Consider the following 21,588-nt stretch of genomic DNA (forward strand, 5'->3'; position numbering starts at 1 on the left):
ATTCATTATAAACACTGTCACCATAAGTTCGCCAGCTCCAGAATGTGCGTAAAACTGATTGGTGATTAATCGTGTGGCCAATGTCGTCGTCGTCGTCGTCAATCCGAAGACTGATTTGATGCAGCTGCCCACGCGAATCTATCCTGTGCAAAACCATTCATGTCCGAATAACTACTGCATCCCACATCCTTTTGAACCTGCTTACTGTATTCATGTCTTGGTCTTTCACTATAATTTTTACATCCACACACTTCCCACATTGGTGGTCCCGTGACGTCTCAGAATGTTTGCTGTCAATCTATTCCTTCTTTTTATCAAGTTATGCCACAAACTTTTTTTTCTCCCATCCCCAGCATTCTTCTGTAGTACCACATTTCAAAAGCTTCTTTTCTCTTCTTGTCTGATATGTTTATGATCCATATTTCACTTCCATACAAGATGACACACTACCTCCAAATACTGAAACCTGTATTCAGTGTTAATAAATTTCTCTTCTTCAGAAACGATTTTCTTGCAATTTTCAGTCTCCAATTTATATCATCTCTACTTCTGCCATACTGCCCAAACAGAAAATCTCATCGTACTGTTTTTGGTGTATGGTTTCCTAATGTATTTCGCTCAGCATCGCCTGATTTAATTCGACAACATACTATTACCTTTATTTTGCTTTTGTTAATTTTCGCCTTATATCCTCCTTTCCAGACACTGTCTACTCTGTTCAACTGCTGTATCAAATCCTTTGCTGTCGCTGACAGAATTACTGTGTCATCGGCAAATCTTAGATTTTTTTTTTCTCTCTTGTCCCTGAAATTTAATTGCTTCTCCAAATTTTCTTTCGCTTGGTTTTCTGCTTGGTCAGAGTACAGATTGAGTAGCATCAGGGATGGGCTGCAGCAAGTGTCTCACTCCCTTCTCAACCACTACATCTCTTTCATGTATTCGGTCGTACAAGCGCTTTCTGGTTTCTGTACAACTTATATATAATCTTTTCGCTTCATGTATTTTATCCCTGCTACCCTCAGAATTTTCGAGTCTATTCGAGTCAGTATTGTCGAAAGCTTTGCCTTTCTTTAATCTCCTAAAATAGGCAATGAAGATGGAAGCTTCCAGGTGCATTTAACAATACCTCCCACACAGGCTCATACATCTACCCCAACTGAAGATCAGCCTGAAAGGACTCTAAACCGAGTTTGTGGAATATAATTACTTGTGCTTCAGCACATGGACGATTGGCGACGCTTTCCCGTAACTAAAAGCACGGACCACGGAAGTCAGTGGCCGATTCGTAGCGGGCTCCCGATTGCCAGTAAGCCGTGTAGCACACACGTAATGTGCGAGATGTGCCCTCCCTCTGTCCTGGCACCCAGCAGTGATATTTTAGGAGTAACAAAATCGCGTAAATAACACATCGGAGGCCTGGCGACAGCGTTAAAAATTCAACATATAGGAGCACCCACTCTCCAGCTAGTTATAGCTTTGTCATGAGAAAGGCCGCCGCAAGAAGGCCGAAACGTCGGTTGTATTGGTATATTAAGTATTTTGTAAGGTGGCGCAGCGGTACGTCCAGATGCATTTTAATCAGATTATGGTCAGTTTAAGAAAACAAAGTGACTGGTCGCAGTTATCTGTGTATTTCTTTCATAGGTATACCTTAATCGTTTTGTGGTAATCAAAACACGCGTTGGAAGAGATGGTGTGTTTGCACATGCTTCAAACATTATACAGGGTGATCCAAAAAGAATACCACAACTTTAGGAATTTAAAACTCTGCAACGACAAAAGGCAGAGCTAAGCACTATCTGTCGGCGAATTAAGGGAGCTATAAAGTTTAATTTAGTTGTACATTTGTTCGCTTGAGGCGCTGTTGACTAGGCGTCAGCGTCAGTTGATGCTAAGATGGCGACCGCTCAACAGAAAGCTTTTTGTGTTATTGAGTACGGCAGAAGTGAATCAATGACAGTTGTTCAGCGTGCATTTCGAACGAAGTATGGTGTTAAACCTCCTGATAGGTGGTGTATTAAACGTTGGTATAAACAGTTTACAGAGAATGGGTGTTTGTGCGAAGGGAAAAGTTCTGGACGGCCGAGAACGAGTGATGAAAATGTAGCACGCATCCAGCAAGCATTTGTTCGCAGCCCAGGAAAATCGAATCGCAGAGCTAGCAGAGAGCTGCAAATTCCACAATCAACAGTATGGAGAGTCCTACGAAAAAGGTTAGTTATGAAACCTGAACGTAAACTACCCGAGGCGATGGATCGGCCGCCAGGCAGCCCGTGACAGAGCACTTAATCACTGGCCTCCATAAAGCCCTGATCTTACCCCCTGCGATTTTTTCTTATGGGGGTATGTTAAGGATATTGTGTTTCGGCCACCTCTCGCAGCCACCATTGATGATTTGAAACGAGAAATAACAGCAGCTATCCAAACTGTTACGCCTGATATGCTATAGAGAGTGTGGAACGAGTTGGAGTATCGGGTTGATATTGCTCGAGTGTCTGGAGGGGGCCATATTGAACATCTCTGAACTTGTTTTTGAGTGAAAAAAAAACCTTTTTAAATACTCTTTGTAATGATGTATAACAGAAGCTTATATTATGTTTTTTTCATTAAATACACATTTTTAAAGTTGTGGTATTCTTTTTGAATCACCCTGTATTTTAAAGGCATTAAACAAAGAACAAGTTGAAATTTAGTAACTGTCTGAATTGGTGGAGGTCTAGAGCGTGACATCGCATTTTAGTTTCACCTTATATGACGAAATTTTGTTGAGATTTCGCGACAAATTGATGTGGGTACCTGTGCGACTGATCCCAGCGGAGGTTCGAGTCCTCCCAGAGGATGGGTATGTGTGTTCGTCCTTAGGATAATTTAGGTTAAGTAGTGTGTAAGCTTAGGGACTGATGACCTTAGCAGTTAAGTCCCATAAGATTTCAAACACATTTGAACATTTTCTTTTTCTATGTGGGTACACTTAATGTTTGTCGGTAGTTTGTTCAGACTGATACTGAATTAATACGTCTGCCAGTTTGACGGGGCTGGAGGCCAGTTCGATTTGCCAAGATTTTTCTTCTGGGATGGAGGCAGCTGCAATCTCCTGCCCCTCGCCAGGTGTGCAGTAGGTGTACCTACTGTTCTCTGTAACTTGTAGACATAAAATGTTCAGGCACATTAACGTGATCACTTGTCAGATATCGCTGTGAGACGTACAAGGAGAGTGCCAACGTGGTTCTGGTAGGTACTGGCAGGGATGTTAGACAATGCCGACTACAGTGCCGTAGCCATCTGCAATAGGTTTTTCGATTGAGGATCCATTGCACGAACAGCCCGATCGAGGTAGTCCCACAGACTCCCAATTGGATTCAGATACGGGGAGTTTGGTGGCCAGGGCTCTACGGTAAGACTCATCCTGGTGTTCTTCGAACCACGCACTGCGAGCAGTGTGACACGTTGCATTGTCCTACTCGTAGTCGCCATCGTGCTGTGGAGAAACAGGCTGCATGTAGGGGTGGACATGGTTCCCAAGGATACATGCATACGTATGTTGATCCATTCTGCCTTCCGGAATGACGAGCGCCCAGGGAATGTCACAAAAAAATCCGCCAGGCCATAATGCTCTCTCATCCGGCCTGGACCCTTCCGACGATTGTTGCAGGGTGTATGCTTGCAGTCGTTTCACACCGTGCTTGCCGACGACCATCTATCCTATGGGGCCTAAAACAAGATTCACGTGAAAAGGTTACCTATCTCCACTCAGTGGACGTCCAGTTGCGGTACTGGCGTGTAAATTTCAGCCTTCGTCGCAGATGAACAGCAGTCAGCATGTGTTCATGAGGCAGGCGTCCGCTGCGGAGGCCCATACGCAGCAACATTCGCTGAGGAGATACTGCCGATAGCCCCTTGGTTCATCTGGGCAGTCAGATGCTTAACAGTTGCACGCCCGTACACGTCTCTACTGCCTTCGTTCACCCCTCCCATTTATGGTCCATGATGCACCTTAATTGCTTCGGTCCGGGTTTTGGATAGCGCTATGTTGCCATGCACGTTTTACTTTAACCATTGCAGCACAGGAATACCTTTGCACAGTTTACTTTAACCATTTAACCACTGCAGCACGCGAATAGCTTAAACACTTGGCCATTTCGGAAATGCTTCCATCCTTGACCCGAGAGCCAGTTATCATATCCTTTCGGACATCAGATAAATCGCTCCGTTTCCGCATTACGGCAGCGACAGCACTGTTTTCGTTGCCGACCTCCCCCAGCCCCCGCCCACGCCCCCCGCCGTTGTACGTTGATGTCGAATACTGGATCGTGTAATAATAACAGCGATGAGTGATACTCACTTACTTTTTTGAATGGCTGTAGGTCAGTTGGTCGAAGAAGAAGAAGAATAGATACTTCTGTGGATTTCTGCGCCTCGGATCCAGTGTGCTGAAAAGTGTCGAATGAAGTTAGAGCTGGGCTAGCCTATGGGTTAGTGCCACTGTGCAGGCCACGACGAAACTTACATTGATCGACAGTACGTCATCGGGCATAGCATGAAAACATCCAGAACGTAAATGTCCAGCTGTTGTTGCCACAGACATGTTGTCTGCGCAGACAAACGTAGACCGCCAACATCAACCCTCCCGTGCTTGATGTTTTGATCGAAGTACAACTGTCATCTCTGAAGCACACTGACTGCGTGAAGCTACCGGACCTGTTTGTTACTGTTTGTTTTGTTTTTTCGTGTACAAAGTCTCTGGTAGTTTAGTTCCTTGTACCATGACCAAATGTATAACGCATGTGCAGGACACACCAAAATCCAGAATGAGATTTTTCACTCTGCAGCGGAGTGTGCACTGATATGAAACTTCCTGGCAGATTAAAACTGTGTGCCGGACCGAGACTCGAACTCGGGACCTTTGCCTTCCGCGGGCAAGTGCTCTACCAACTGAGCTACCCAAGCACGACTCATGCCCCGTCCTCACAGCTTTACTTCTGCCAGTATCTCGTCTCCTACCTTCCAAACTTTACAGAAGCTCTCCTGCGAACCTTGCAGAACTAGCACTCCTGAAAGAAAGGATATTGCGGAGACATGGCTTAGCCACAGCCTGGGGGATGTTTCCAGAATGAGATTTTCACTCTGCAGCGGAGTGTGCACTGATATGAAACTTCCTGGCAGATTAAAACTGTGTGCCGGACCGAGACTCGAACTCGGGACCTTTGCCTTTCGCGGGCAACTGCTCTACTCTCTGAGTAAGAGAGCTTCTGTAAAGTTTGGAAGGTAGGAGACGGGGTACTGGCAGAAGTAAAGCTGTGAGGACGGGGCGTGAGTCGTGCTTGGGTAGCTCAGTTGGTAGAGCACTTGCCCGCGAAAGGCAAAGGTCCCGAGTTCGAGTCTCGGTCCGACACACAGTTTTAATCTGCCAGGAAGTTTTACGCACGAAAATGTTTGAGTTGCCGATTTCTGGTCTAACCCAATAAATTAACTAAAGAGAGGAAAATGTTAAATTAACCACATATATGGCATGAAAAGAGAGTTGAGTTCATTCGTAAGTACTGTTTATCGCCAAAAACGGTTTAAAAACATGCGTGGAGCATTACATGTACGCTTCCATTTGTATTGTACAGTTGAGACTGGGCTTTCAAATTACAGCTTTCAATGATGCATAACGTCTTTATTGTACCGTCTGCCATTAGAGTTGGTTGAACATTTTATGAGATGCTCTCACGCTGACTTGCAGAACTTACATCGAAACGTGCAATGTCGTCTTTCAACATTTTCTACTGTTTTCCGTTTACTCAACTTGGTTTGTGTACCAGATCGGCAATAAGTAACAACGAATTGGTGTGCTAATATAACGAGGATTTCATAAGTGATCACCTTTGTTATTGGATTCACATCCTTAGTATTCCTCCGAATATTCTGTCATCTGCTTGCCCCGTGACTATATTATGTGGTCGTTTCACTTAAATCGCTCCGGACAGATGATCCGGGCACTTGACCGTTGTGTCTGATTCCAATGATTAATTGCCAACCATGTAGCCAAAGGTTATCGCCGTTTCTGATCTATTGGTGTGCATTACATCACCGTTGTTTATCTTGAGTGTCAGCTGATAATATTTGCATCCGGTTACAGCTCATCTTTATGTCTCTCTACATTTCGTGACAATTTTCGAACGTCATCAACGTAAATGAAACACTTGGTCTCTCACGACATCAATAGACGCTCCAAGAGTGACAACGATGGACACACAGTGTATCACAACAATGTTCTTAGTGCTCCCCTAAAGGCCGTAGCTTTGTTGGATGGAATACTGACAATGTGCTTTGTAGCTGTCAAGTGGAGAACATGAGCTACTCTTCATGAAGATTACTTTCTGTCATCGATTATTACATTGCGATCAGTAAGTAATCAGTTCGGTGAAAACTGCTAATTGAAATTAAACAAAGGCGAAGAGTAAACTCATTTTTGTTCGTAGATTAAACTTTATCCTTGGAAGAAGAAGTAGACATTAGAAATGATGTACGAAGATGCCATTCTACTCTATCGGTGCAAATTTTAACAAAAGGAAAAAAATTTATATCGCAGTAAACAGAAATGAGCTTATTGAAAAGAACGTCAGGGTACGCAAGAAGAGAAACGAGAAGGAACATAGACTAAATTACAGATTAACAAAGTATCAAATATCGTATATACTAAGTTGTAATATAAAATGGATCAGTACATTCTCAAACAGCAGATGACGACACAAGAATATTTGAGAAAACCGACATCTTCAATGATTAGATGCGAGAACAGGCTACAGAGACTATGACGTGACGAAAGGGGAAGGAAAAGAAGACACAATAAATACGTTGCAGTAAGCTGACCAGGCATGCTTGAGACGTATTTTTGCTGGAAAGGCGTTCAGTTCCCAGTTCCATTGGAATTTTCACGTTTTCCGTACGGGATATCAGATTAAACACCTTTACAAACGTTTTATTTGGCTGCCAGTTCCAGCGATTTGCAACGCAATCTTCAGGCCCCTGACCGACGTGTAGGAAGATCCCACCTCGGTCCTGATCAAAACAGGGGGCCAGCAATACCGGTACTAGTAGATTTCTGCTTGCTGTAGTGATACCTTCAACCATCATCTGCTGACCGAACGATGCCGGAAAACTCGGGGTAGTTCGTGAGCTGCTTGACGTCCTGCAGTCGGGGTCGGGAATTTTCGAAATAACCTCTAAGACAAAAAAAAAATGCAACACGAAGGAATCATCCGAAAGGAGCGAAAATCGGTAGCTGTGATGTACGTGTACAGAAAGACAAATGATTACAATTTCAGAAAAAATGGATAATTTATTCAAGAGAAAGAGCTTCACAAATGAGCAACTAATAAACGCATTGCTCCACCTATGGCCCTCCTGCAAGTAGATATTCGCCTTGGAACTGATTAATGTGTCCTGAGTGATATCGTGCCAAATTCTGTCCAATTGGGGCGTTTATCGTCAAAATCCCCAAGGTGGTTGCAGGACCCTGCCCATGAAGCTCAGTTGGGGAGAGATGCGACAACCTTTGCTGGCCAAGGTAGAGTTTGGCAAGCACCAAGACAAGTTGTAGAAACTCGCCCAGTGAGTGCGGAGGAGCATTATCTTGCTGAAACGTAAGCCCAGGATAGCCTACAATGAAGGGCAACAAAAAGAGGCTTTTAAAGTATCCTCGACGTACAGTTGTGGCATCCAAAGAAGCCCTGCTATGCAAAAAAAATCAAAGAAAATGACACACAAGACTACCATTCCTCGTTGTCGGACTGTACGTCGGGCGAGAGTCAGGTTGGTATTACACTGCTGTTCGCGGCATCTTCAGACACGTTTTCGCTGGTCGTCTGGACTCAGTTCGAAGCGGGTCGCATCACTGATGAGAGTTCCACTCCCGTCAATGAAATAGCCGAAGACATGTCTGGAGACGCCCCGGACAGTGGTTGAATACCAACCTGACTGTCGCCCACCGTAGGGCACGAGAACCAATAGTGATAGTCTGCCTTACAGCACACCGGTACCTGGACGATTGTCTGCGCTCCGGTTTTTTGCCCTTCATGGCAGGCCACCCGGGGCTTAAATTGTAAGAAGATGGTGGCCACCCGCATACGGCGAGAGTTTATACTGCTTGTCTTCGTGCTTGCCGAACCATTCCTTGGACAGTAAGGTCGCAGGTTTTGTCCCCAATTGAGAATGTTTGGAGCGCTATGGGCAGGCCCTCCAACCATATCGATGATCTGTCGCGCCAGTTGGTCCAATATGGCAGTACATTCCACAGGACATTAAACAACTCTTATCAATCAATGCAAAGCCGAATAACTATTTGCATAAGGGTCAGAGGTTGAACGTCGCGACATTTTGTGAAGCTCTTTCTCGTTAATAAATCATCCAAAATTTCTTCATGGTGCCTCTTTTTCTTTAGCGTATATTTCAGTATCCGTTCATGTATTTTAAGTTCAAATTATTACAGAGGTAAATCCTTGCTGGATACTGCTTACAAAATTTTCTCTAAGGTTCAGTATTTCAGAATTCATGAACAGCTTGATGGTGGACTAGGTGAGTGTCAGGGTGGTTTTCGTCCAGGACGAAGCTGGCCTGACGAAATTATTTGCCTGAAATGGATAGAGAAACACCATTGCGTCAGGAACAAGAAACTAGTGATCACCTTAGTCGATTTTAGAAAAGCCTATGGTTGTGTCCATTGGTCTCTGCTGCCTGTCCTTATAGAATTTGGTTTACATCAGAAACTTCTCAACCTCATTGCAGTCACTCTTCCAAATATTAAATCTAGCGTCAAGTTCAGAAATAATTTCTCTGAACGTTTTGCGATTCGAAACATCCGTCGAAAAAATGATGAATTGTCTACATTACTGTTTAATTGTGTGCTGGAAAAAATCATGCGCGGATGGAACAAGATATGTCCACCATCTGTTACGATTGGAAAAATCGCAATCTTAGCAGATTGCATTTGCAGATGATATGGGGTTGTTAGCAAATAGTATCGATGAAGCAAAGTTTCACATAGAAGAACTAGAACGATTACATGCAGAAGTTGTGTTGCCAATTTCTTTTGAGAGAACGGGCATGATGCCAACCTTCTCAGTTAACACGTTCCATATTATATTCAACAATGCTATAAAAATTAAGGAGGTAAAAAAGTTTAACTATCGTGGTGAGAGTATTACTTGGAATGTCATTGAAGGAGCATCAGTAGATAGAACTTAAAACCACAACGAGGACAGACAACTACGTGGATAACTTTAAAAAAAAATTAAAAAAATTTCAAAACTTTGGCATTGTTCTTCGGTCGTTAAACTAGAGACAACATATGCAAGTGAAACACTATTGAAGCTAAACACTCAAGCAAAAACTTATTAATTGCCAGAAAGTTGCCAGAAGAATACTCCAAACGATTATCAATAAAACACACCAAGTTAATTGGCAGTGGAGACTTGCCCAATTCAGTGGTTTATGAGAAAAGTGAAGCCGTTGTTGGTAAGATGCGAAAAAGAGGGGTTGCATTTTTGGCCACATTTCTCGCTTACCGAATGCCAGACTCCTGAAACAATTTTTTGACTTTTGGAGCAGTAAGTCAAAAAACAACTAGCTTAAAGAAGTAGAAGTGGATCTATATGAATTGAACATTACCAAACATCAGATTGAACATGGAGAAGAGAAGCTGCTGATGAAGAACAAATACATGCGACTGACATTCAAAACATCACAACGGAAGAACCATGTCATATCTGCAGAACAACGAAGCACTAGATCACTCCGAATGAAGTTTTGGGAAAGAAAGGAATTATTGACTGCTAAGATCTAAACTTACTCGTTGTGTATTAATGTTTGATTTCAGTGCTCCAATATGGGCGCAAACTACATATTTAAATACATAATTTTAGAGCTCGTCGCACGCGACATGTATAAGCCATAACGTTAATTACTTAAGTTTATTATTCGCGGTAAGATATTTTTCTGTTACGATCCTTTTCGTTAGTATGTAGATTATTTTGCGGTTCCTTCGTATTCTCCCTGCTGTCACAAGTTAAGGAACAGGCAACTGCTCCCATCATCGTCTACGCCCCGGGCTAACCTGTGACGTCACAACCTGTTCAATCGATTTAGAGGTCGTCGAAGAAGCGTGTGCAGTAAATTTAATATTACCAAAACATAGAGGGAATTATGAGAGCATGGCTCGCAAAGTTTCTTTAAAATTAACTGTTATTTTTGTCGATAATTTTATTTTTCTGTGTGTTTTATGGTTGGCAGAAAATTACGCTAGTAAACAATTCGGCAGTATTGTTCATTTCATATACTGTAAGTGTTTCATGTGCCCATTTAGAAACGTCATTTTGAGCTTGTTACTGTGGAAGAACTGATTTTCATTCAGTATTGTGAAAATCTGTTAAGATCAGCTACCCTTGGTTTAAGCCCTGACAAGGGAACCTCCCCATCGCACCCCCCTCAGATTTAGTTATAAGTTGGCACAGTGGATAGGCCTTGAAAAACTGAACACAGATCAATCGAAAAAACAGGAAGAAGTTGTGTGGAACTATGAAAAAAAAAGCAAAATATACGAATTGAGTAGGTCATGCGCAAGATAGGCAACATCAAGGAGAGTGTGAACTAGAGAGCTCCGTGGCCCCGTGGTTAGTGTGAGCGGTTGCGGAACGAGAGGTCCTTGGTTCAAGTCTTCCCTCGAGTGAAAATTTTAATTTTTTATTTTCAGACAATTATTATCTGTCTGTTCGTTATGTTTTCATCATTTTTTTGGGAGTGATTATCACATCCACAAGAAAACCTAAATCGGGCAAGGTAGAAGAATCTTTTTATTCATTCGCCAAGTGTACAAGTTAGGTGGGTCAACAACATATACCTGTCATATGACGCACATGCCGTCACCAGTGTCGTATAGAATATAGACGTGTTTTCCTGTGGAGGAATCGGTTTACCTATGACCTTGCTATCAAATGTTTTCAGTTCCCATTGGAGAGGCACGTCCTTTCGTCTACTAATCGCACCGTTTAGCGGTGCGGTCGCAAAACACAGACACTAAACTTATTACAGTGAATAGAAACGTCAATGAACGAACGGACAGATCATAACTTTGCGAACATAAAAAAGGGAACTTTTCAATCGAGGGAGGACTTGAACCAATGAGCTCTCGTTCCGCAGCCGCTCACGCTAACCACCGGGCCACGGCGCTCCTTAGCACACTGTCCTTGATGCAGCCTATCTTGCACATGGACTACTCAGTTTGTATATTTTGCTTGTTTTTTTCATAGTTCCATACAACTTCTTCCTGTTTTCTCGATTGATCTGTGTTCAGTTTTTCAAGGCCTATCCACTATGCCGACTTATAACTAAATCTGAGGGGGGTGCGATGGGGAGGTTCCCTTGTGAGTTTAGAACTACGGATATTTGAAACACGTACAGATTCATGATATATAATTTTTAGGTTTGTAAAGTAAGTACACCAGCGTCAGTGAAGTCTCTTCAAAGAGCGCACACAGCCCTGTCTTTAACTAATTACTGGGCCTCATTTTGTAGAGTAGGGTGATAACAAAAATGTCGAAGCCGTAGCATAGACCCAAATGGGAACGCAGTGGGAAATTTCACTGGTCTGTCTGGCTGCTTTTGCTCTGATTGGTAGCAGCTATTATCGCAAAGAGATTTGGTGTTCTGTCAGATGAAGGCAAGTGGGGATAGCACAAGCACTCCACCGCTACTGTGCTCTTCGCTCTATGTCGGAGTCTAAATGTTGCACTTGTACGTTGAATAATCATCATGCTACATAACGGACTGAGACCGTGGAAGAACCTAATTTGGACCTTTTTTTCGCTTGGGTCAAGCTCTTCAACCATTTTATACTGTTTCTCATGTGATGTCAGTGTGTATTACGACATGACGAGTGGATTATTCTCTGTAGTGAGGAACTTTAATTGAACTTCGGCATTTTTTTCTTCGAACTTCGGCGTTTTTTCCTTCGAACTTCGGCGTTTTTTCCTTCGAACTTCGGCGTTTTTTCCTTCGAACTTCGGCGTTTTTTCCTTCGAACTTCGGCGTTTTTTCCTTCGAACTTCGGCGTTTTTTCCTTCGAACTTCGGCGTTTTTTCAGAAACGACGGCTTTAGGGCGAGCTTTTAAAATGAATTCTGCTTACGTCACCGTCAATGCAAATTCCGCGTGAATGTGAAGTTGCCTCGGGTGGGATTTCTGAAAGTGGACGCCTGGGAAGGGCTTTGATGCGTTACTATATACTCGTAGATTGGGGAGCGATGCGGTATTAGACTGTCCCGCCGCGCGAAGTAGAAATGCTTAATTGGTGGAAAATGTATTGCATCGTACTTCTTAGTAACGTAGGCACTGCTACTTAGTATTTATTCACCAGTGCCAGGCCGTCGACTCTCAATATATCCTTCGCATCTGGCAGTGATTCGTGCTCGGATAGCTGGAGCGCTTAGGCGACCGCTCGCGTAAAGCGGGAAATCGTGTCCGTGTTACGATCATTCCAATATACAGCCGATTGTAGTTGATATTCGTGATTGCGAATATATTACCAGCTTTATGTATTGTTTAAGCTATCGGATTGTAAGAGAAGTGCAGTACGCGAAGTTAATTTATTTCAGACGTTTGAGTTGAGTGTTCATTACCTCAACTTACCATCTCACTCTTCGGTAACTTTAATTATTGTAGGAACTCATTTGCGTCTAAAATCGAAAAGAAAAGCGCGGACAGAATTCTGCATCTACATTTATACTCCGCAAGCCACCCAACGTTGTGTGGCGGAGGGCACTTAACGTGCCACTGTCATTACCTCTCTTTCCTGTTCCAGTCGCGTATGGTTCGCGGGAAGTACGACTGCCGGAAAGCCTCCGTGCGCGCTCGAATCTCTCTAATTTTACATTCGTGATCTCCTCGGGAGGTATAAGGTATAAGTAGGAGGAAGCAATATATTCGATACCTCATCCAGAAACGCATCCTCTCGGAACCTGGACAGCAAGCTACACCGCGATGCAGAGCGCCTCTCTTGCAGAGTCTGCCACTTGAGTTTGCTAAACATCTCCGTAACGCTATCACACTTACCAAATAACCCTGTGACGAAATGCGCCGTTCTTCTTTGGATCTTCTCTATCTCCTCTGTCAACCCGACCTGGTACGGATCCCACACTGATGAGCAATACTCAAGTATAGGTCGAAGGAGTGTTTTGTAAGCCACCTCCTTTGTTGATGGACTACATTTTCTAAGGACTCTCCCAATGAATCTCAACCTGGTACCTGCCTTACCAACAATTAATTTTATATGATCATTCCACTTCAAATCGTTCCGCACGCATACTCCCAGATATTTTACAGAAGTAACTGCTACCAGTGTTTGTTCCGCAATCATATAATCGTACAATAAAGGATCCTTCTTTCTATGTATTTGCAATACATTACATTTGTCTATGTTAAGGGTCAGTTACCACTCCCTGCACCAAGTGCCTATCCGCTGCAGATCTTCCTGCATTTCGCTGCAATTTTCTAATGCTGCAATTCCTCTGTATACTACAGCATCATCCGTGAAAAGCCGCATAGAACTTCCGACACTATCTACTAGGTCATTTATATATATTGTGAAAAGCAATGGTCCCATAACACTCCCCTGTGGCATGCCAGAGGTTACTTTGTCTGTAGACGTCTCCATTGAGAACAACATGCTGTGTTCTGTTTGCTAAAAACTCTTCATTCCAGCCACACAGCTGGTCTGATATTCCGTAGGCTCTTATTTTGTCAGGCGACAGTGCGGAACTGTATAGAAAGCCTTCCAGAAGTCAAGGAAAATGGCATCTACCTGGGAGCCTGTATCTAATATTTTCTGGGTCTCATGAACAAATAAAGTGAGTTGGGTCTCACACGATCGCTGTTTCCGGAATCCATGTTGATTCCTACATAGTAGATTTTGGGTTTACAGAAATGATATGATACTCGAGCAAAAAACATGTTCTTAAATTCTACAACAGATCGAAGTCAGAGATATAGGTATGTAGTTTTGCGCATCTGCTCGACGACCCTTCTTGAAGACTGGGACCACCTGTGATCTTTTCCAATCATTTGGAACCTTCCGTTTCTCTAGAGACTAGCGGTACACGGCTGTCAGAAGGGGGGCAAGTTCTTTCGCGTACTCTGTGTAGAATCGAATTGGTATCCCGTCAGATCCAGTGGACTTTCCTCTGTTGAGTGATTCCAGTTGCTTTTCTATTCCTTGGACGCTTATTTCGATGTCAGCCATTTTTTCGTTTGTGCTAGGATTTAGAGAAGGAACTGCAATGCGGTCTTCCAATGTGAAACAGCTTTGGAAAAGATGTTTAGTATTTAAACATTACTCGTGTCATCCTCTGTTTCAATGCCATCATCATCCCAGAGTGTCTGGATATGCTGTTTCGAGCCACTTACTGATTTAACGTAAGACCAGCACTTCCTAGGATTTTCTGTCAAGTCAGTACATAGAATTTTACTTTCGAATTCACTGAACGCTTCACGCATAGCCCTCCTTACGCTAACTTTGATATTGTTTAGCTTCTGTTTGTCTGAGAGGTTTCGGCTGCGTTTAAACTTGCAGAGAAGCTCTCTTTGCTTTCGCAGTAGTTTCCTAACTTTGTTGTTGAACCACGGTGGGTTTTTCACGTCCCTCACAGTTTCACTCGGCACGTACCTGTCTAAAACGCATTTTACAATTGCCTTGAACTTTTTCCATAAACACTCAACATTGTCAGTCCGAACAGAAATTTTCATTTTGATCTGTTAGGTAGTCTGAAATCTGCCTCTTGCTATACAGATAAACCTTCCTCCCTTTTTTTATATTCCTATTTACTTCCATCTTCAGAGATGCTGCAACGGCCTTATGGTCACTGATTCCCTGCTCTGCGCTTATAGAGTCGAAAAGTTTGGGTCTGTTTGTTATCAGTAGGTCCCAGATGTTATCTCCACGAGTCGGTTCTCTGTTCAGTTGCTCGATGTAATTTTCGGATGTGCACTCAGTATAATGTCACTCGATGCTCTGTCCCTTCCACCCATCCTGAACATCTGAGTGTCCCAGTCTGTATCTGGTAAATTGAAATCTCCACCTAAGACTATAACATGCTGAGAAAATTTATGTGAAATGTATTGATTGCAGTCTACCTGAATGTGACCTCACAACATCCGAAAGTGAATGATGAATTTGCTTGTTGCATTACTCTTCATATCGTCGTGAAAGTAGAGACGCTGTGACGCATGACACTTTCACGATGTGTGGTTTTCCTAGGTGTGTGTGTGTGTGTGTGTGTGTGTGTGTGTGTGTGTGTGTGTGTGTGTTGCGCGCGCGTTTGGGGGGGGGGGGAGAGAAGGGAGATAAAAGAATGAGGTGGTAATTGGACCGCATTAAAATTCTCCATTGAAGGATAGATAAAAGCGGCGAAACAGCAAAATCGGAGAAGAGTAATCTAATATAACCTGTTTCGAAATCGTGGAGGTTCAATGTAAGTTGTTCTATGCCACACAAAAAAAGAAAAGAAAAGCTAAAGTTGGATGGAAATACCTGCGTGACGAATTTCTTACCGGAGGCAGCCATCCAATCGTTGGTCCTTATTGTAGAGTAGAGAGTGCGCGCGCGCCCACACACACACACACACACACACACACACACACACACTGTATTGAGCACGGTTAGCATCTTGCGTGACCTCTGACATCGCTGCGTCTTCGGGCTCCCACTTGGCAGCTACGCGGTTGTGGTAGCTGAATCGTACCACAAGTACTGTGGCATTATCTTATGAGTCTTCCGTGACTGAAATTCTGAGCCCCCTATCGTGTCCTGTTAGTTTCAAGGCGGCTACCATCGAACACAGCGATAATTTTCTCAGACTAAACTGCTTCCTCTGGGACCTTTTAAAAATATAACTAATGTTCTTGCTGGCAAATAGAAATTAACCCTAACCAGAAATAATTCAAAGTGAAGGTAAAATGCCCCTGACTGTCACGTCAAGAGGCGATTTTCTTTCGTCAGTTTCGTCTTTAATTTTAATTGTGGTAAGCTGTGACGCTTGTTGATCGGAAAACTGTGCCTGAGGAAAAAGTCTACATCGCGGTCGAAGCGAAAGTGATTTATTTTAATCATATGTTCGCCGAACAGATGTCTGTGAAAAAGTCTACCCATGAGGCAGCATGGAAAAAACTTCACCAATGTAATGAAGATGCTGCAAGTCAGGAAACTCCATTTTTCTTAATTAAAATAGGTCGGACAACTGCCGGTAGGCATCACTCGTAAATATTCACGTTTGAGAACGGACACGTGCTCGCTTCATTCCAATTAGCAGCCGTCACGATAAATTGTTTCGTTAATTCGCTCTTCATAAGCGGGAAGGAAGCTTTCTTAAACGCGAGGGACAATTCGTGGACCAGGATGTTTTATTTTGGTGTCGGCAGAGACGGCCTGACAGTGATGTATGAGCGCTAGTCAACATAGGCGCCGCGAATGTGGATCGTAGACGACCGACGACAGGAAAGCAGCCCAGTACTTTTTCCTGTTGTCTTTTTTGTGTGTGCTTGATTCGGGAACACAAAGTTAGAAACAGCCCTGCTGAAGTCAGTGTGGAAAGTCGAAGCAGAGAACGTTTGAACCCCCTTCTCTCAATTCCAGATCACCGTGTTCCGGTGAATGTCCCGTCTCCGTAACCCACCTTAAGATACAAAGTCTCGAAGGTACCTCGTGTACAGCTACAATCTTGCTCATTCTGCCCCCTTCTCCCTTCTTCCCCCCTCCCCCTCCATTCCTCTTCATCCTCAAAGCGTGAACATCGCGTGAAGAACGACCGACGGCAAACCTCCGTATAAGCTCGCATTTCTGTACCTTTGGTTAAGCTGTTATGTATACTCAAGTGATTCATGCGACAAGGTTTGCGACGTGATTGCCGGCCGTGGTGGCCGAGCGGTTCTAGGCGCTTCAGTCCGGAACCGCGCGACTGCTGCGGTCGCAGGTTCGAATCCTGCCTCGGGCATGGATGTGTGTGATGTCCTTAGGTTAGTTAGGGGTAAGTAGTTCTAACTTCTAGGGGACTGATTACCTCAGATGCTGCGGTCGCAGGTCGCAGGTTCGAATCCTGCCTCGGGCATGGATGTGTGTGATGTCCTTAGGTTAGTTAGGGGTAAGTAGTTCTAACTTCTAGGGGACTGATTACCTCAGATGTTAAGTCCCTTAGTGCTCAGATCCATTTTTTTGCGACGTGGTTATGGCCGCACGGTAGGAATTAAGACGTTCATCGCGGAATGGTAGTTGGAGCTAGACGTATGGGCATTCATTTCGGAAATCTTTAGGGAATTAAATATTCCGAGATCTGTAGTGTCAGGAGTGAGCCGAGAATACAAAATTTCAAGCATTACCTCTCACCACGGACAACGCAGTGGCCAACGGCCTTCACTTTACGAGCGAGAGCAGCAGCATTTGCATAGATTTGGGTAGAGTTGTCAGTGCTAACAGGCAAGCAACACTGCGTGAAAAACGTATCCGTTAGGACAATGCGGGGAAATATGGCGTTAATAGGGTGTGGCAGCAGACGACCGACGTGTCTGTGTTAACAGCAACACATAGCCTGCAGCGTCTTTCCAGGGCTCGTGACCATATCGGTTGGACTCTTGTCGACAGGAAAACCATGGCCTGGTCAGATGAGTCCCAGTTTCAGTTTGTAAGAGATCTTGGTGGGGTTCAAGAGTGGCCCAGACCCCATGAAGCCATGGACCCAAGTTGTTGACTAGGCACTGTGGAAGCTGGTGATGGCAACATTATGTGACGTGGGCTGTGTTTACGTGGAATTGACTGGGCTTTCTGGTCCAACTGAACCGATCACTGACGGGAAATCGTTATTTTCGGCTGCTTGGAGACCATTTGAAGCCATTGATGGACTTAATGTTGCTAAACAACGATGGAATTTTTATGAACGACAGTGCGCCATATCACCGGGCCACAATTCTTCGCGATTGTTTTGAAGAACATTCTGGACAGTTCGAGCGAATGATTTCGCCATCTAGATCGCCCAACATGAATCCCACTGAATGTTTGTATGGCGTAATTGAGGTCAGTTCGTGCACAAAATCTTGCACGGCAACACATTCGCAATAATTATGAACGGCTATAGAGGCAGCATGGCTCAATATATCTGCAGGAGACTTCCAACGACGTTGTGAGTACATGCCACGTCAAGTTGATGCTTAAGCCGGGCAAAAGAAGGCCCGACACAATATTAGGAAGTATACCATGACTTCTGTCACCTCAGTTCATTAACACATAAGGCTCGCTGTGCTGCTAGGCGCCTCTGCTAAGCATCGCAGTGGCGGTTTCGCTCTATACGCAAAGAAAATGTTTGCTGTTGTTTCTTTGTGTTGTATCATGAAGGCCACGTACGCGCTTATAGAATATTCATTCATACAGTATAACGATTTAATGAAGATACCGACCCATCATAATCTAAGTTGATGTTCATCAGTATTGTGTACAGGCAGTATCGGCATCTTAAAGATAGCGCATTGAATAAGCTGCTTTCGAGCACAGTGTCTAGTTGAAAATATGAATCTAAACTTTAGAAAATCAGTACTTTAAGTAGGAATTTGTTGATGGCTTATATTTAAGAAGAAAAAACATCTGGTACAATCAAGAACCATAGCATTAATTTTGCAGTGGTAAATGCTGTGATGCCAAATTACGTTGATTTGCACATTTGTGATCTTTAACTTTTCTGAAAGAGGCAGCTTTGAAAATGCTTTTGCGCTTCGTTCTTGAAACGTATGGTTTCTCACTGATACGAACCAAGTCGTAATGTGGTAATACGAGGGACTCGACAGTTTAAGAGACTAGCTGCATGATTTTTACCTTGTTCCCATTCCAAGAAACAACTTCAAGGAGATTGTCAAACACATGTGATGCGCTGGAGGAGTGAGTTTTGTGTCGGTTGAGTCAGTACTACGTCCACCTTGCACGGAGTTCCAAAGTGGCCTTAGGGGTCGACGCAAGAGCCACTAGGCTTTCTGAAACATGAATTATCATAACGTATTAAACGATCATTCGGACCAACGATCTCCGTGGTTCTTAAAAAGAAGAGTAAGAAATTAAATTTTTCCTGCCATCCACTCGAGAAGCAAATGAAACGAAACAAACATACCTACATTAGTAAACGGCTAAAACGACCTCCCGATCCCATGTACAGTTCGCCTATTCACCCAGTATTTGGGAATGGGAGCAATTACTGACTTCCAACAAACTTTACATATAATTTCAAACCTTTTCTAAACTTTTTGTAGCTGCGCTCTCTCTCTCTCTCTCTCTCTCTCTCTCTCTCTCTCTCTCTCTCACACACACACACACACACACACACACACACACACACACACACACACTCACACACCGAAAGGGAAAATGTGTATCACTTAATATATTTTCGTTATTCGTGCAGTAAAACATTAGCGTCAGGTATGTCTTTTTATTATTATTATTTCCTAATAACTCATTTCGCAGACAGTATACACATATGGCATTGAATGTGAGTTCGACGTGGAAAATTATATCGTTGTACGATACCTGGTTTAAGTTGAAAACTAGCTTTTCAGAAAAAATTAAATAGTTTTACATTCTTACCATCATATATTAAACACATTAACTCATTTGTAAAATAATGAGCACCGGAGTTCGCTTCTTTAATAAATCGGGGATGGGGGGGGGGAGGAGGAGAGTGCTTTTAATTTAACTGATAAATGGCTCGGACTCCATGTGAGCTATTATCTGAGGTAGCTTGTGTCGTTCTAGAGCAGACAGCTTTGCAAGTATAGTTTTTGTGGCGTCACCGTATCTGGTCGCCTGGGATTCCTACAGATTCTGGACAGTATTTGAACCAGTATCATTGGGCAGCATGCACCTGGTAGCATACCAGATATCACTGTTTAAAGAAAACTCAAGTTTCTGGTGGTTGGTTGATGGGTTTTGAAGTATGATGGTCCTGGATAAGTTCAAAAGTGAGTTGGAACCTGCGTCCAAAGTAACTTCACAATGCAACATTGCCAGTACTAACAAAGAAAGATTCCTTGGCCCCATACGTTTTTGGACGTGCTTGACACAAGTAGCGAATGCTTGCTAGCAAAGCATTTCGTTCACTAATGTGCAGCCCAGTGGACGGACCTTTGAGTCTGATGCAGTTACCAGCAGGGTAACCAGTGCTACATTCCAAAGTAATTTGCCTGGTTGCCGCACTCTGTACCGATTCCTTCCAATATGTGTAATTTCCTAAGCTTTGAAAGTGTAAAATTACAAGTCATATGTAGATGGGAGCAGTATCTCTTTGGAAGGCAGTTCAGCTGCATCATCGCTTTGTGTTGTGTTCGTGTAATAACATGCTTTCGGAACGTACATCATTCTCATTACGAGATGAGACAAATTTCGTAAAAAAGGACGAAGGAATGTTAATTCGAGCGATTCTAAGCTGTTAAAAATGATTGGAATCTTGCTGCGATCACTACTGCATCTGAATACACCATATTCGTAAATTGTTTCTTGCGTGAAGTGACATTTGAGGGCTATGTTGGATAAATTGCGAGAATTAATCAAAACAGTTTCCACTCTGTGGTTGGAAGGGAGCACTGCTTGCTTACCTCAGGTCTTCTAAAGATTTCTCGTTCTCCCCATTGGAAATCTTCCGTGTATTTCAGGCTTAAAGCATGTTCAAAACATAACTATTTTCAACAGTGGAAGTAAATGTGTTCATTTGGGTCGCTACTACCGTCACTACGACAATATTCAAAGTTTTCAAGAAAAACGGATGCTATCTTATTTACACTGCCTGAAAAAGAAAAATACCGTAAACACCCAGAGGACATTGTCTGATATCAATGTAACTTCGTACACGAACACACGATTGGCGGCTGTCTAAATGTTTAGACTTGCAGTTCTGTGATACAGGTAGAACGGCTGTAACTGGATTAGTATTGTTTGTCCGCTCGGTTGTTACCAAGCCTGCTACGATATATAAGGGCGTGAACAGCGTCAGATGTTGAGTGATCTCCGTGAATGACACCGAGATTACGCATACTCGTGTGGTAGAGCGTTATGAGCACTTGACAGTGTTTGGAAAGGGCCTGACTGTGGGTGTCCCTTTGGCCGGCTGGTCGAATCGTGCAATGTCTTGATTTGTGGTGCGTTGGAATGTGACTGGCGCCATGTTGGACTGCACGGGAAGTGAGAGCAGGCACACTTGTCGTCAAGGATCCGATCGACCACGTCTGACCACCACAGTGCATAATCGTCGTATTCTGCACCAGGCACATCGTAACCCATTCGCATCCGCGCTTGCCATCCTAGAACGAGTAATGGATTCCTTGCAGCTTTGCGCACCATTAGTCGGAGATTTGCTGCTGCCAGACTAGGGAACTCCTGTCCCGTGCATAGGCTGTCGCCAACACCACAACACAAACGGCTGTATTTTGAGTGGCGCCGTGACCATTAGAGATGTCCCAGTCGTCCATGGTTTTTGAGAGGCTTAGCGGTGTTACTCTAGGCGTCATGTGTGGGGAACCGTCAGCTGTAACG

General features: G+C 43.6%; 1 non-coding gene across 1 annotated transcript; it reads right to left on the reverse strand.

Moving 5' to 3' along the window:
* Positions 1-4,873: 4,873 nt before the first annotated feature.
* On the reverse strand, positions 4,874-4,948 carry Trnap-cgg (transfer RNA proline (anticodon CGG)). Its single transcript has one exon. It is a non-coding gene; the product is annotated as a tRNA-Pro (tRNA).
* Positions 4,949-21,588: the final 16,640 nt, after the last annotated feature.

This window comes from Schistocerca cancellata, chromosome 2 (genome assembly GCF_023864275.1).
Source record: "Schistocerca cancellata isolate TAMUIC-IGC-003103 chromosome 2, iqSchCanc2.1, whole genome shotgun sequence".
Taxonomy (NCBI): Eukaryota; Metazoa; Arthropoda; class Insecta; order Orthoptera; family Acrididae; genus Schistocerca; species Schistocerca cancellata.